Source organism: Pteropus vampyrus, unplaced genomic scaffold, assembly GCF_000151845.1.
Source record: "Pteropus vampyrus isolate Shadow unplaced genomic scaffold, Pvam_2.0 Scaffold58, whole genome shotgun sequence".
Classification (NCBI taxonomy): Eukaryota; Metazoa; Chordata; class Mammalia; order Chiroptera; family Pteropodidae; genus Pteropus; species Pteropus vampyrus.
The window spans coordinates 2621164-2636524 of NW_011888839.1; the positions used below are offsets into that span (position 1 = coordinate 2621164).

The following is a 15361-nucleotide window of genomic DNA, read 5'->3' on the forward strand; positions in this document are numbered from 1 at the left end:
GTCAGGCGGCGGCACGCGCACACCTGCCCGCCGCGGCTCCCGGGCGCGTCATTGGCTGTCCGCGCCGAGCGCGCGAGATTGAACTTTCCATTCATTCTTGGGCTGGGCGGGCGCGCTCGGCGGTGGCGGAGCTTTCCCCGCGGGCTCTCGGGGACGCGCGCTGCCTCCCTCCACCCCGAAGGCGCGTTCTGGCGCAGGACGTGGGCGCGCACGGTCGTCGCGCCGCTGGCTGTTCTTGTGAAGGCTGCAAGTGTCGGGGCCTGTCATTTCTGTCCCGCCGCGCGCAGCGCCGCATCATGGAGGCACCTCAGCTGGCGGTCCCTGGGGTGTGTTCCTCGAGGGAGGCGGGAGCAAAACTGTAAGAAGGTACCGACCGGGTCGTTTTCTTCTTAACTAACAAACGCTCTGAAGCTACCAAGGGATACTAAATTGCTAACTGTGCAATTCAAAGTAATTGAATCACAAAATCCAGAAGCGTAGTAGTGTCAGAAGATTGAGAAACCTACTATCGGCTGAATTCTACACTGTACTTTTCTAACCAGTAAAATAGTCAACCTCAAACTGAATACGAACATTCTTTATCTCGCAAAGTACCGAAAGATCTGTGGCCAAAAATACTATAATATGTGTATACCTAACCCTGGTATGGTGGTATATCTTCCCAAAATGTCACTGCCTTCTCTCCTTGTCTTTATACCTAATGACTTGATAGTTCTTTATTGTCATTCGAAGTTTCTCTTTATACTCACAAAACCAAATAGTCCTGATCAACCATTGTCTGACCAGCTATAGAACCAAACATACCCTTATGGTCTGTGATCTGGTCTAATTAAATATAGACTGGTGGAAGTTATTAAAGAGTAATTATTTCAGCAAAGTAAAAACCAGACACGTTCTAATATATATATTTGTGTATATTTATATATCATGTATATGGTATAAAAAGTTACAAGTGGAAACCTTTGAACATGACTAATAAAGACCAGTTAGCTGGCCTTTATGACTAAGAGGTAAATCTAAACTATTGCTGTGTAATGATGACTGTATTCCCCCTTCCAGTTCCTGGATCAGTTCATCCCTCAGGGATAACCACAGTCTAGAAAAAATCCTTCTGGCCTGAGGGTGAGATAAATGCAGACAAACTGGTGAGAAGCAGAATCTCATTGTGACTCCCTAAGAATTTTCCAGATTGACTGCCTTCGATAAATTCCCTAGATAGCTGCCCAACTTTCTATTAAGCCTGTGTACAGTGTGACTGACTTTAAAGATGCTTTTTCATTGGCAAGTACATAAAGTATTTAAGTTACTCATTTAGTACTACAGAGAATTCTTTTAGATACAATTCTTAGTTATAACCATTGTATCAATTGCAATTGATTTGTTATAATGGTACATACTTTACATTATGATTCCAAATATAATTTAGTGGAAAAGGATGCAGACATTGATCACTAGAAATGAAAAACAGCAATTAATTATACATCACTATCTGAAATATGATATGCTTTGACTTAAAAGCATTATAGTAATTTTTTATTTATGAGTAGAACTTATAAATGATGCACATACAGAATTAACTGTTTTTTTCAAAAACTATACTGTTCATGTTCTTTATAAGACTTTAGACATATTGATGTAATACCTGTTTGAAGTCCTGAAAACTGTAAACAAAATAAAAATTAAAACAGATTAAAACATAACCTAGAGTTAGTATCCCAAGTAATCAAGAGGTCATATTTCCTTTTGATTTCAAACCAATTGTCATCATGGCATCACACAGCTATGACAAAAATGAAAAGTGAGGCGTTATAATACTTAATGTATTATTTTAAGTTAGGTGCTGGGAAAGGGGAGGTAATGAACTTTGATAGACAAAACACTTACTAAGGAATATCTTAGCATAATTAGACATGGATGAAAAGCCGCAGGAGAAAGTTAAAGGCAAATGAATTTATCATTAGTGTGTGTCTCTTTATGATTTCTAAAAATGTATATTTCTACCTAGGGCCATGGTGATAATTTGCTTAACTCCTAAAATAATATCTGATAATTACTACTTGAAAGAACACACTATCTTATTCTTAATACCTCCAGTGCCTACAATAGTGCTGGTACATAATGAGTGTGAAAGCAGTTTTGCTTTTTAATTAGTCCCCGGGAATGCACCGTGATCACATTTTTAACAAGACATTTGGAAATTATAGAATGCAGCATGCTATATCTCTTCCTTTTTATTAGTAGATTATATGAAAGTAAATCCCAGATATCATGTCATTTTACTTGTGAATTGTAATTAGGTATTTTCCATTTATCACTGGATTGTCTTCTGTGTTTATTTCACTTGGGGAACATTGGATTTGAGTGTCCAGCTTGGATACTGAGGACAGTGCACATCCCTAATCCTGTTCCACTATTGCTTAAGGGCACAATGAAAACAGAAAAAGTGCTGATAAATAGGAAATTTATCCCTATTCCATTACTTCTGGAAAACTAAGATCCAAATCTTAATCTCGATGATGGTGCATCAGTAGAGTTATTTTCATACTTTATAGTGTAAGAATAATTTAACTCCATGAGGCCAGGTGTTTTGCTTCCTTTGTACACAATAAATAGTTTTAGGATAAATTGAATAAATGAATACTTGTACTACTTTCATCCAATTCTTCCAAAACTTTGAGACAGAAAAGGATTTATTTGCACTAGGCAGAAGAGGATCAGAAATCCAGGATCTTGCCATATTTAAAAAGACAACTAACTACACATTCATCTCATACTGTAAAACATAAGAATTTGAAACACTGACTAAGCAGAAGCCAACATGTTTAAAAAACCTCTAAAGAGACTAAGATATCTCAGGGCAAAGATCAAATCAAAGATGTGGCACCCTTTTCACTGCAATGAGATGTCTTAAGAAAAAGAGGCTTCGGTATGGGTCTTTCAGATCATCATTAGAAATTCAAATCAGATACACTATAGATGTTGTTAATGGCATGTGGAGCCAGTGATTGGCTTGCTATTTAGAAAAGAAGCCTATATTTTGGGAGACTTATACTGCCAGGTATTACCAACCTGGACTGTCTAAAATTGCATGAAACCCTTCTGGGCTTTCAAATACTGTGTTTTTAAGCGCTAAGAATCTGTGGGCAGGAAAAGGGTTGAGAAACATATGCAGCCCTGAAGGAAGGCATATTCTCCAACAACTTCATGTGGCCAAAGAGATAATGGAAAAGGAAGAATCTTGGGAGTGGGGGGAGGGTGCTGAGGTGGGAGAGGGGAGCAGAAGCCGCAGAGAGCAACATACAAGTGAACTCCAGTTGAGTAAAATCAGGACTTAATCAAGGAAGATTTTCCCACATCTGGAATGGGAGTGCCTCACAACATCCACCTACAGGATTCCCAGATTCCTTTAGACCAGTGACTTCTGTGTGCCTTTCATTCTTCTCCATTTCAGAATGAGAGTATCGATTGCAGTGCCAGTTCTGCCATTATATATTGGGTGTTTTCAGGGAGGGGAAGGCTGATAGCTCTTTGGTTCATATATATTAGAATCAGGGGTTCACATATGGACCCAATGAGGAGGTGGCTGTGAATAACAATGATCTAGAATTTTGAATTCCACGCCATAACTGAATCAGATTCTTGGGATATCCCCCTTGGGAAAGAGGTTACTGATTCTTTGTCTAGGAAGAAGAGACACATGGCTGTGTGGTGACAAGAAGGGTGGACTATAGAAGATTCTTCTGATGCTTCTCTACATCCACATCGCATTTTCTGGCTACACAGAAATCTCACTTCCACTTGGACAGGGCCAAGTGATTGGTTCTTGTCAGTGGGTTAGGGATGGAAGTGACACATGTCTCTGCTGGGCCAGAATATTTAATTGCCAGTATAAGAACCCTCAGTGCTGCCTGCTGCAGCAACTTTCCAGGTGGAGCCTGAGTCCTAAATTGAGGACTACACATAGTAGAGTTCCCTGTCAAAATAAAATTGACATGTAGAAAGAATGAGACTTAAAACTTGTTTATGCTACTGGTATATGAGAGTTGTTCTCATTATTACCATAGCATAACTTGGTTTATGGTGACTGATACAGTGTTCAGTATCGTAATTGACAGTGTCAGTATGTTTATTAGTGATTTCTATCTGAAATATTTGCTGTCGACATTAATAGATCTTAGATTTAAGAAAAATAAGATTTAAGATTTCTGTTCCTGAAATTAATAAGAATATCAATCTAAAAGAAGACCAACTTTTTAATAATCTTAGGTAGCACTTTAATAGACATTAAAGTTTGAAGGAATAGAGTACAAAAATAGCAAACCTAATGACTAGGGCCAACCCTAGATAAAAGTGTAAAGAAGGCAAGTATATCTTACAATTCTGTGGTGGATTCTGTGTAAAACTGGCTGCAATAATTCCCCTTCCTATTTCTATGTTCTTGGGTATCCCCCTTGCATACTGACTCTGAGCTTGTCTGTGTCTTGTTTTGGACAATGGGACAGATGAGATACAAGCACAAGCTTGAAACTACTCGTGCCCAAGAATCTTGCTGCTCTTTGGAACCCTGAGACCATGTGAGGAAGTTCAGCCTTTTAGAGGATGGAGCAAAGATGAACTGTTCCTAGATCAACCAGCAGGCCGATGGCTACACAAGTGAGTAAGGTCATCCAAGACCATATAGCCACAAGTCTAGACAGTACAGACCAAAAGAATTACCCAGCCAAACCAAAGATATATGAGAAATGGGTATTTGAGGTTTTAAGCTGCTATTTTTTTTCTCCATATATTTACTTTTTATTGAATTTGTTAATGTTACAGAGTTCTTGCACTACCAAACCATGCCTGAGAATTCAAAGAAAGAAATGGTACAATGGGCAGCCTCATCCACCCATCATACAGTACATTAAAACTTGATTCATGTGCATTTTGATAATTTCACAATCTTTTAAAAAGTTATAACAAGAGTTGGTTTTAAATCTCCTGCAGGTCTTTAGATTTCTTGTACAGTATGCCATTAAATAAGTTCCACATACCCACCTCAGTTCATTAGTCAATAACATAACCCCCAACAAAATTGTTGGAAAAAAATGCATTCTTTTCAGGGAAAATATGTGGCTAAAGGTATAAGAGATTTGTTAAGATTTTTGGTTCTCAAATGAAGTCTTCAGTTTAACCAAGAATCCCTTGTTTCTTGCTTAATCATCCAACCTCTCCTTGGCTTGCTCAGCAAATCACCCAAATACATCAGAAAGCAGGCTTCCTGCCTGCCACCTCAAGTAATGCCAACATTATTGCCTAGAATCTATTATATGATTCTACCAGGTTGTGGGAACCCGCTAACTCACATGTTCTAGATAAGTGCATCAAGACATTTTTTTCGTGGCCCCTTTGTTACTCTTCCATTTTCATCCAGACCCACCATCTCTTTGATGAGAACTAACCTGGTAAATAAAATCTTTGTGCACATGCTAGTGTTTTTTAAGTGGCTTCTCATACTTTTTTCCTGTCTTTGCTTTCTAACCAGGACTCTTGGGGAGGAATTTGCCAGGACAGGCAAATTCATTCTGAGTCACTCACAGGGTTGGGGAGTAGGGAGTGGTATTTGGGGAGCATAGATAGAGAACACTTTGCTGATCTTCAAATCGTGCCCATCTTCTTTACCAAGAATTATTACTGATTCACTGGCTACTGAATAAAAAAGTTAATGATTGGCATACAAATAAAAAGAAATTCAGGAATTTCTGTATTTTAACAGTTTTCTTTTCAGTAATGTTACTCAGAACTCTTGCTAAATGTAAATTATAGGAGGCACTGAGGCATTATAGTTCAAGGTTCTGTTGTATGATCATTATTTTATCTGGAAAAAGAGTGCTTGGAGTCATCTGCTTTTAGTATTGTCAGAAACACAACGTATGAGACAATATATTTTAAATAATTTTTGATTTTTTTTTAAACTGGAAGACACCCTCAGAGTTGTAGGTAGTGGTAGGCATGAAGATGTCTCTGATAACTTTTAGAGCCCATTATCAAGTTTTAGATATTAGATTCTCTCCCAACAAAAATTCACAGAGGGTCCAAGCATTATCCATAAAATAGATCTATGGAGAAAAGAAAGACATTGGATTTATTTCATTGCAACATATTTTGAAATATTAAAGAAGGAAAAGGCAGGATGCCTCTCATAACTTTGCAGATTCACACACAGCTTTTCTTGTTATTTAGCTTTAAGATAGATTATATCGAACACCTGATTTTAAAAAAAAATCATCATACTGTTGGTTTGTGAAGAATTAATTCCCAACTGATGATCTGCCCACGGTCATTTCTTCCATCAGTCTTATCTTAGTAACTGAAATTGCTTTGCTTTCAGCTCTCCAGATCTAGTGTTAAAGTACAAATGGTATTTGATACTTAAGATAGGCATGAACAAGTTAGCTCAAATTATGGGACAGAATTAAAATACTGTGATACCATCTTGATTTACATTTATTAGATCACAGTACAATGGATATTAACCTGGGGCAGGTCTAGACCAGTCTTAAGCAGTCAATTAGTCTACTCAGAAGTAAATTTAGCTGAACACCATAATGTATTTATTGTGATATGATGGATTTTGGAGAAATTTTTCTTTTTGTATGGTGGAAACTTCTAAAATAGAATTAACGTGTTGAATCCTAAGTGCCAGACTCTGTTCTAAGCCTTTATGTGTATTATCTCATTTGTAGCTTATAATAAACCTATGAAATGAGCATACTCATTTTCATTTACAGAGGAGGATTCTAAGGCTTCATGTTTCTCAAAGCATGTTCCACAGATCACCCACAGGAAAATCACTTAGAGAGCTTAATAGATTTTAAATTCCTAGACCTCAGTTCAGATTCCTCTGAAACATAATTTTTGGGACTTCAGAAGAACCAATGAACTAAATTATATAAAAGTTATAAAATATATGAAAGTTTTCTCTTTTGGTAGGTAGGTATTAAAGTCATCAATTAATTCAGCTCTGTTCATGACATAGTTCTTTAGTGACCAGTATCTGAATCTATAATTACATTTTTGTGTTATAAATGGTCAATTATTATTTTTTTAATCAGCAACAAAATAAAGAGAAAAGAGATTATAGACTTTAGTGTCTATCTAGTTTCTTCCTTAATTGACTGTTAGGAATAACACCAAAAGCAATTGTAAAAGGCATTCTTATCACTTGTAATTATTTAAAAAATATATCCTTTTCTTTTTATTTTATTTTCCTTATGTCAATCTTTTTTTCCTTTCTTACTGTGCACCAATTTTTTTCTTCCCTTATTTCTTCCCTTTAGGTTGTCACTAGTTTCTGGTGACTTCATGAGGCATTAAATAATACCCCATTTTCCCTTTCCCAGGTCTGAACAAATTAAAATATATACAGAGAAGCAAGACAGATGGAGATTAAAACAAAAAAGCTAGATTGAAAAGTAGGCTTAAATTAACAACCAGTCAAGCTTCCTAATACTTCTTACCAAGTCTAAACCTTAGACTGACCCACTTACCTGGAATCACTGCTTCAAATGTCAGGTCCAGAGAGTCATAACAGACAAGTAGTAGCCTCCAGCCATATTTCTAAAATACAGTTTTAAGTTGGGTATGGCTATTGGTGCATGTGTATTGGGACATATTTACTACATATACTTCAGTTAGAGAGGCTGGGTGCTAGTCTTGGTAGAATAATTGTACGAGAAGCATTTACCTATGACTACTTCTTAAGTCTATGTGCTCTCTCCCAGTGATAAAATACAGGAACAGAAATAAAATGATGCCATATAGATTCCTTACCAAGTTCACATTGCTTGAAGAGATCTAATCACATAGAATCATGAGTATGTGAATTAATTATGTTAAATCATCCAATGGCAATTAATATATGGTTCAAGAAGTCATCTAATGATTGTTAGAAGTGCAGATGCCCAGGCCCCAGTGCCAGTTCTCTGTGACTCTTTGAATCGGGGTTTTGAAAAAACAGCCAGGGACATCTCAGCTCCCTTTTGATATATTTGGCAACATCATAATAAAGCAAATATAGGATTTCCCCCATAGAAGGCTACTGTTACTGCTTTTTTTATAGCCACGTAGCTGAAAGTTCTGATTGAAGGAGTGATAATGGCCGTGATAATGACAATGGTAGCAATAGCAGCAACCATGAAATAGGGTCAATCCACTTCAGGTAAACCCTCCTGAAATGGTATACAGAGATGAATAAGACTGCCTTACCTTCATGGAATGTATAATTTAGTAGATAAAGGAGATGAGAACAACTTATTTTAATAATAGAAATAAGAAGAGTGACAAGAGTTGACATTTATCAAGTGCTTTCTATATTCCAGGAGCTGTGTTACAGAGTTGATCCTTACCACAGAATCATGAAATAGATACTAATATAAGTCTTATTTTATGGGTGGATAAACTGAGACTTGAGTGGGAGCTGGATGTTAAAGAGCTTAAACATGGACACACAAAATAGGTCTTTGAGCTCAGATTTAAATGCAGGAAAAATAATATACAAAGTATAATCAACACATAACGTAGTAGATCAGATGGGAAGAGGTACTCAATGGAGGAGATGCTTAAGCATGTTGCTGCCAACTCCCTTTTCTCAATAGACCAGTACCTTGACAAGAACACCGTAAGCACTTGTGTATGTGTGTGTAAGTAACCATAATGAGTTTATTAGGAGTCTGGGGGAAGGAAGTAGCAGGAGTCACATTTTGTGATTTGAGTCCACTTTTTCCATTGTTATTTTCCTGGTCTGAAGAGAGGGACAAGAGAGAGAGTCTTTAGCAGCTAAACTTCATGACAGAGGGAAGCCAAATCTGACAAGTGAGAAAAGTGCCAAGAATTCGGGTCCTAGAGATTATGGAGGATTCAAGCATAGATAGCTAGGGAAATTAGAATATGCAAGTAATTAGCCAGAGCAGGTTAGTTAACAACAGACATCCAGTCTAAGCTCTGAAAAACCTAAAGTTACGAAGCATCTGAAAGAGCCAAGGTAAGGCTTTAGATGTTGAAACTGACCCCAGAGTAGAACATACAAATTGAAGCAGCAAACATAATTGTGAACAGGTCTAGAATACCAGAAATGCAAGATTTCTATTCTTTTTAAAGATAGAAAAGAAAACCAAAGATTAAAGAGTCATTGATAAAAGTTAAGGTTTACTTTGAAAAGAATGTGACTTCTATCTAAAAAGATATGTTTTTTAGTATCTCTTTTTGTATATTTTTCACTTTGTTTAATGAATAGCTAACTAATTTATAGTATTACCTTAATAAAGGTTTATATATTTAGATTTAAATATTTACTTCTCAAACTTACAGAACTAACTTCTTCTGGAGTTTAAAGAATTGTCATAAATAGATTCCAGCTAGGAGACTGTGCTTCTGAGTCCTGATGAGGCAGCCCAATGCTATTTTAAGTAAGGAACCATAAGAAATATCTGATGGATGGGAGGTGGAAGAATGGAGAGAGTGACACTAATTAGTAATCTACCCAAGGCGAAACTCAAAACAGGTTACAAAATTTCCTTTTTGCTTAGAGTCCCAGAGTGCTTGAGGAAAGCTTTGGGAACTGACAGCTAGGTCCCTCTGATACAGATATTAGGACAAAGAGGGGAGATGAAATTCAGCCAACCTCTTGGAGGATGGGGTGGGAATTAAGGCCACAGAAAGGGAAACAATTCACTACATAGCAAAAAAAGAGGTCCTTCTTCATCACCAGGGAAAATGTTCTTTTCAGTCTTTTTAGTTGTTGTTGTTGTTGTTAATATTTGATTTTATTTATCTTCTCAACTTACTGCTTTTATCTTGTCTTCTCCACTCTATGATGGAGCATATCCAGTGATCTTTTTGATTTGTAGTAATTATATTTTTCAGTTTTCTATTTTCCATTTGGTTCTTTTTTAACTTCTATTTGCTGAGATTTTCTGTATTTTCATTTCTTTCAAGAGAGAGAATTCATAATTGCTTATTGAAGCATTTTTATGGTGGCTGCTCTACAATCCATGTCAGATAATTTCAACATCTGATTCATCTCAACGTTGAGGTCATTTCCTTGTCTTTTCTCATTCAAATTGTGGTTTTCCTGACTCTTAGTATGGCAGGTGATTTTTCTATTGTATTCTGGTTATTTGGGCTCTTGCGCTGGGAAATTCTAATAGAAATTCTTTCTTGTGCTGGGAAATTCTTTCTATTTTGGCAGGCAATCACTCTGCTTAGGTTTAACATATAGGTCCTGGTAACCTGTATGTAGAGTGTGGTTCCAATGACAATTTAATTTTCAGAGTCTTTGCTGTACTAGTTTGGTCTTCTTTATTCCTCTAGTGTCACTAGGCTTTCCATTGATCCCTGCTGTTGCCTCCTGTGGGGACAAAAGGCATTTCCTCAATCCAAGCCACCCGTGCCTCTAGGTAGGAAAAGGAAGTTTTCAGCTCACTGGGATGAAGGATAGATAGTTCCTCAGGGCCACTTATTGTCATAGGAGCTTCTGTCCTATCCCCTTGCCAATGCCTGTCGGTGTTTTTGGAGGGACTCCCATTTGATCCAGGGGAGGAATGACCCTACCTGGGACATCTTCTGTCACTAGTTTGGGGCTTGAGAAACATACGGTCTCGGTTGCCTTCTTTTGCTGAGAAGGGAGGACCATAAGATACCCAGCCATTATGTTGTTCCTCAGTTCTTGGGTCCCTAGCTAATCTGCCTTTCCCTTTCACCTTTCAGAGTTCTCCTGTTGCTTCTCTCATTATTTCCAGAGTTTATAGCTGTACTTATTAGCAGGAACAGGAGATATAAATTTATGCCATCTTGCTTGGACCGGAAGGAAGTCTACCAGAAAGGAAATTTTTAAAGCCAGAGTTATTTAAATACTCTCTAGCCAGTCCTTGAGAGGGACCTGGAATATGCATTGAACAAATATTATTGAAGACTTACTATGTGCCAGGAAATGTCCTAGAAATATGGAAATCAACAAGATAGATTTGGTGCCTACCCTCAAAAAGGGGACTTTTCAGTAACATGAGGAATCATTTATTAATAGCTGTATTGGAGGCCAAAAGGCTATCATTAAAAAAGAACACTTTATCACATCACTGTTTTCCATTGCAGGGTTAGTACAACAAAGTCCAGGAATACATCGTGGCTGGAGATGCAAAGAAATGTGCCAACATCAGGACAATAGTGAAAGCAGTATCCCAGAAAGTGTTGCCAGGGAACAGAATCCTGCAATGTTTACCAAAGAAGAGAATGAGCCACATGGGCTAGTCAAGGGAACAGCCTTGGAAGGGAGTCCAGGTCCCAACAGTGGGTAGAAGCTGAAGCCAATTCTCATCTCTTCCCAGAAACAAATTGGACTGAGATGTAGGAGATGATATGATTACCCCAAGGGTTGCTTGGACAATAATAGGACACATGAACATGAGACAACTGGATCTGTGCTTCACACAACTAATAAGAAGCAGGATTGGGACTAAAATATCTGATACTGATTTATAGAACAGTGTTTTTATCTAACAGCTCACTTTGCTACAGTAATGCTGTATCTGCAAAACAAACTTGAGGCAGTTAGCTGTAAAATAAATGAGTAACTCATATTGGTGCCGGAGATGCTGAAATTCCTTGGACTCAAGTTTCTGCAGGGTTCCCCAAGGACCTGGAACACAGGTATCCCTACTTAGCTGAACATGTGACTTGGAAGCAGTTTGAATAATAATTAGTATGTCATGAGGAAATTGTCCGTTTCAAGTTATAATATCTGTGTGTGTGCATGAGCATCTATAGTATAATCACTATCTCATAGTGATTATACCTGGGAGGTTGTTTCAAGGGCTTATGAATGGTGCCCACGGTCAACGGAACTGGAATAGTTTTCATGATAATTGGGAAAATCAGAGCACTCTATAAATGCAAGAGCATTTCCAGCATATTCAAATATTTTAATATTTCTGAAGTAAATCAATTAATTCAATAAGAAGCTCTAGACCCTCTTCAGTATTTTTTCAATTTGACATTTAGATTATATTGAATACAATGTTCATTGCATTTCAATAAAATTGATGCCCTTTCTCAGTCTGTGTACTTGTTCTAGTATATTTATCTTCATTTGGAAAAATTTTTATTCCTGATACTTCTTTTTTTTTCATCGCACAAGGAGCCATAACTTTATTAATGATAGAAACAGTACAAATTTCAAACCAAGCTGCAGTTACTCTTTCGAAACACCAGAAAAGAGTCCTTGTTTTAAGATGTTTACATTGCTAATTCCATAATAGCATTCACAATATTATTACTGTTGTTCTTCAGGGCTTGAACTGCCTTGGATCTCAATGCATTTGCTTGTGACATGACCAATTCTATGTCTTTAATTTCCATACCTGTTTCATCAGCCTCTTCATCTTCACTCTCCTCTTGTACAGTTGGAGTCTGTGTGTTTTCTTGAATATTTCAGACAGCTTCACTCTCAGCAGCTGTTAGCTGTGCTTGCTGAGATAAATCCTCGATCTTGGCCCCCCCAAAACTATGTAGGTATCTGAAGGTAGGCTCTTGTAGACATCTGATTTTGTGAAGACAAAAAGGATATTCTTAGATTTCTGGATAGTGACCCTAGTAACTCCTATAACCTGTCGAAGACCCAGTTCGGACATAGCCTTCCATGCCTTCTTTTCACTCTGGCCCTGTTTCGCTTTACTAGTGGTTCTTCATTAATTTCAGCTGCTGCCACCAACTGGGCTTGTTGTGTGGTTGCCTATGTGGAATCTTCTTCCTTGAGCTCCGGTACTGATTCATCACTGTCAGATTCTCTTCCGGACCCTGTCTCAGCTTGGCGCTGGGGCAACTCCTGCTATGTAGCAGGGATAGTTTCTGTGGCTTCACTGGGCATTTTGTGCAGAGAATGAGGAACCAAGATGGTAGCAGAAAGAGAGCCTCCTGCTATTTATTTAATCATGATCCTATCCATTTTTTTCTACAAATGGTTTTATTATTTTCATGTAGCCATTCCACATTTAAAGTTCCAATGTACTGAAATTTTATTTGCCACTATATTAAAAAAAAAAATTTTTTAAACTTTAATCTTAAAAATTATTGCAATGAAACAAGTTTATTGAAAAAATTAGAACATGATAAAGTACGTAATGTAACAAATAGAATTCTCAGTTCAGAGTTGGGTATATGCTTTTCCAAAGCATCAACAAAACTTTCCCCTACTTGGGGCATTTGTAGTGTTATTGGAAGTAAGTCAAGGTAACAAGGTGCCCATTGTACTCCCATTTTGAAGATGCAAGGCTGAAAGCATTGGGAGGCAGCAAGAAAGGCAAAAACCAAGTCTCCTGGAGCCCATTTCTCCAATGCAGCTGGTCAGCTGTAACAGACTATGTGGCCACTACCCACAATTTTTAAAATTCTCTACTCTGACTTTTTAATCAGGATAAGAGAGGGGATTCTATGTTAGGAACCACATTTGCAGCAGAGGAACAAAGATGATTGGATGAAAAAAAGAAAATTGTTAACAGTGGGATGTCACAGTAACCTGATTTTTAAACCAAATGATGAGACTCACTTTAAAGAATAAGTCAACAACCAAAGATATCCCACTAAATAGGAAAGATAAAATATTTTTCATAATTTGATGTAACTGGACAGTGGTGTAGAGAGTTTTTAACATAAAGCCTTAACTCTGTGACTGACTATAGCAACAATTTTTGAACTTACCCCTACTCCATTAGGCAACTAGAGACTGATTAAAAAGCATCAGAATGAAACCTCTAGCTTGTAGTTGAAGGTAAGGATTCAAACAGTCTCCAAATGAATAAAGAAAGGCAATAAGACAATTCCACCACACTATTTTTTGGCAAATAGCAAGAAACACTCACATGGGACCTGTACAGAAATAATGGAACCAAACCAAAATGGAATAAAGGATGTAAATTACAGATGAAGAGCATACTTCAGAAGAACAAAATTTTATGTAATTGCTTTGATTCTCAAGGAGATTAAAGGAAATATGGACTCTAAAACAAGAAAAGACAATGTCAAATAACCATAACTCTTTATAACCATCTATATAGCCTTTACTAAAGTACAAAAAAGCACTTCAAGAATTTTTTCTTAATCTTTAAGAGATAAATAAAAATAAATGATCATATTATGTAGGAAAGGATGAGTGATATATATCAAACCTATTTAAAGAAATTAAGCTTAAATAACTACTTATTATGGTTAGAGAGCAGAGCATAAATCTTATAATTATTAAAATAGAATCTTAGTATATAGTGATAATTTAACTGTAATAGTTTAATACAAAATTCTCAGAGCATGCAAACAAAAATTTGTAGTTGGAGAAAATGGTGCCTTATTTTATTAATGCCTTATTTCATTTCTCTATCATAAGGTATGCTCAATAGGAGTGTTAACTCTGTGATGTGATTTTACCATATTTTTATTTTTAATTAAGAATAAAGACCATTTTTGTTTAAAACTAACTTCAGGTGGTACAGGAATGGGGACTATTTAATTAGCCTCTTGTTGTTATAGAACCTGAGATACAGAAGAGATCTCCAAGGCTACTTACGAAAGTATCTATCTAATAGCCTAACAAATTCTATTGTTTTATCTCAGACTCTGATCAAAATGATGTCATTCAGCTGAACCAAATGTATACATGCCTTACTCAACCCCAGAGAGCTTCATAATGGTTCATTAAGTAATTAGACTTGCATTACTCTCAGCCACAGGCTCACACACCCTGCCCAATGGACACACCTTTGGCATGATCCTTGCTCTTGGTGCATGTTAACTTTGTTTTGCTATTCAGAAGCAGTCCAAGAGGGTTTTTTGTGTTCTAGAGGACCAAAAAAAGAAAAAGGAAAAGAAAGAAAAGAAAAAATTTTTTTCTACTGTAAGCAGCCTGTCAGTGCACTGGTTTTGATTTGTTTCATTGAGTGTACTTCAAAAGAGAGGAACTAGGGAATTTAGTGATTCCATGGCTTAAATCTAAAGGAAAAATTGAAGAAAGTTGTTGGGCAATTGGTAAGAAGCTACATAGGAGGGTACATGTGCAGGACTACAGTGTGTGGTTCTTTTGTGAAGAATGTCTTGCTTTCATGACCTGAGGAAAATCCCATATACATAGATTCAAAGTCCAGTTATTTGGTTGTTGACATCTCAAGAGGGTATTGCCTATGGAGAATCCTTGCAAGCAAAATTTTGTCCTGATCCTGATTTGGCAAAGTGCCAATTTATGGACCTCTAGAGCTTGCAAATTGGTCAGTTAAAATGAGATTTTTATTGTTATAAGAATTGTCAGCATGATTGAGTTTATTATTTGCTCAATATATTATTT

General features: G+C 37.0%; 1 pseudogene; it reads right to left on the minus strand.

Annotated features, from left to right (window-relative positions):
• Positions 1-12149: 12149 nt before the first annotated feature.
• On the minus strand, positions 12150-12924 carry LOC105292520 (annotated as a pseudogene).
• Positions 12925-15361: the final 2437 nt, after the last annotated feature.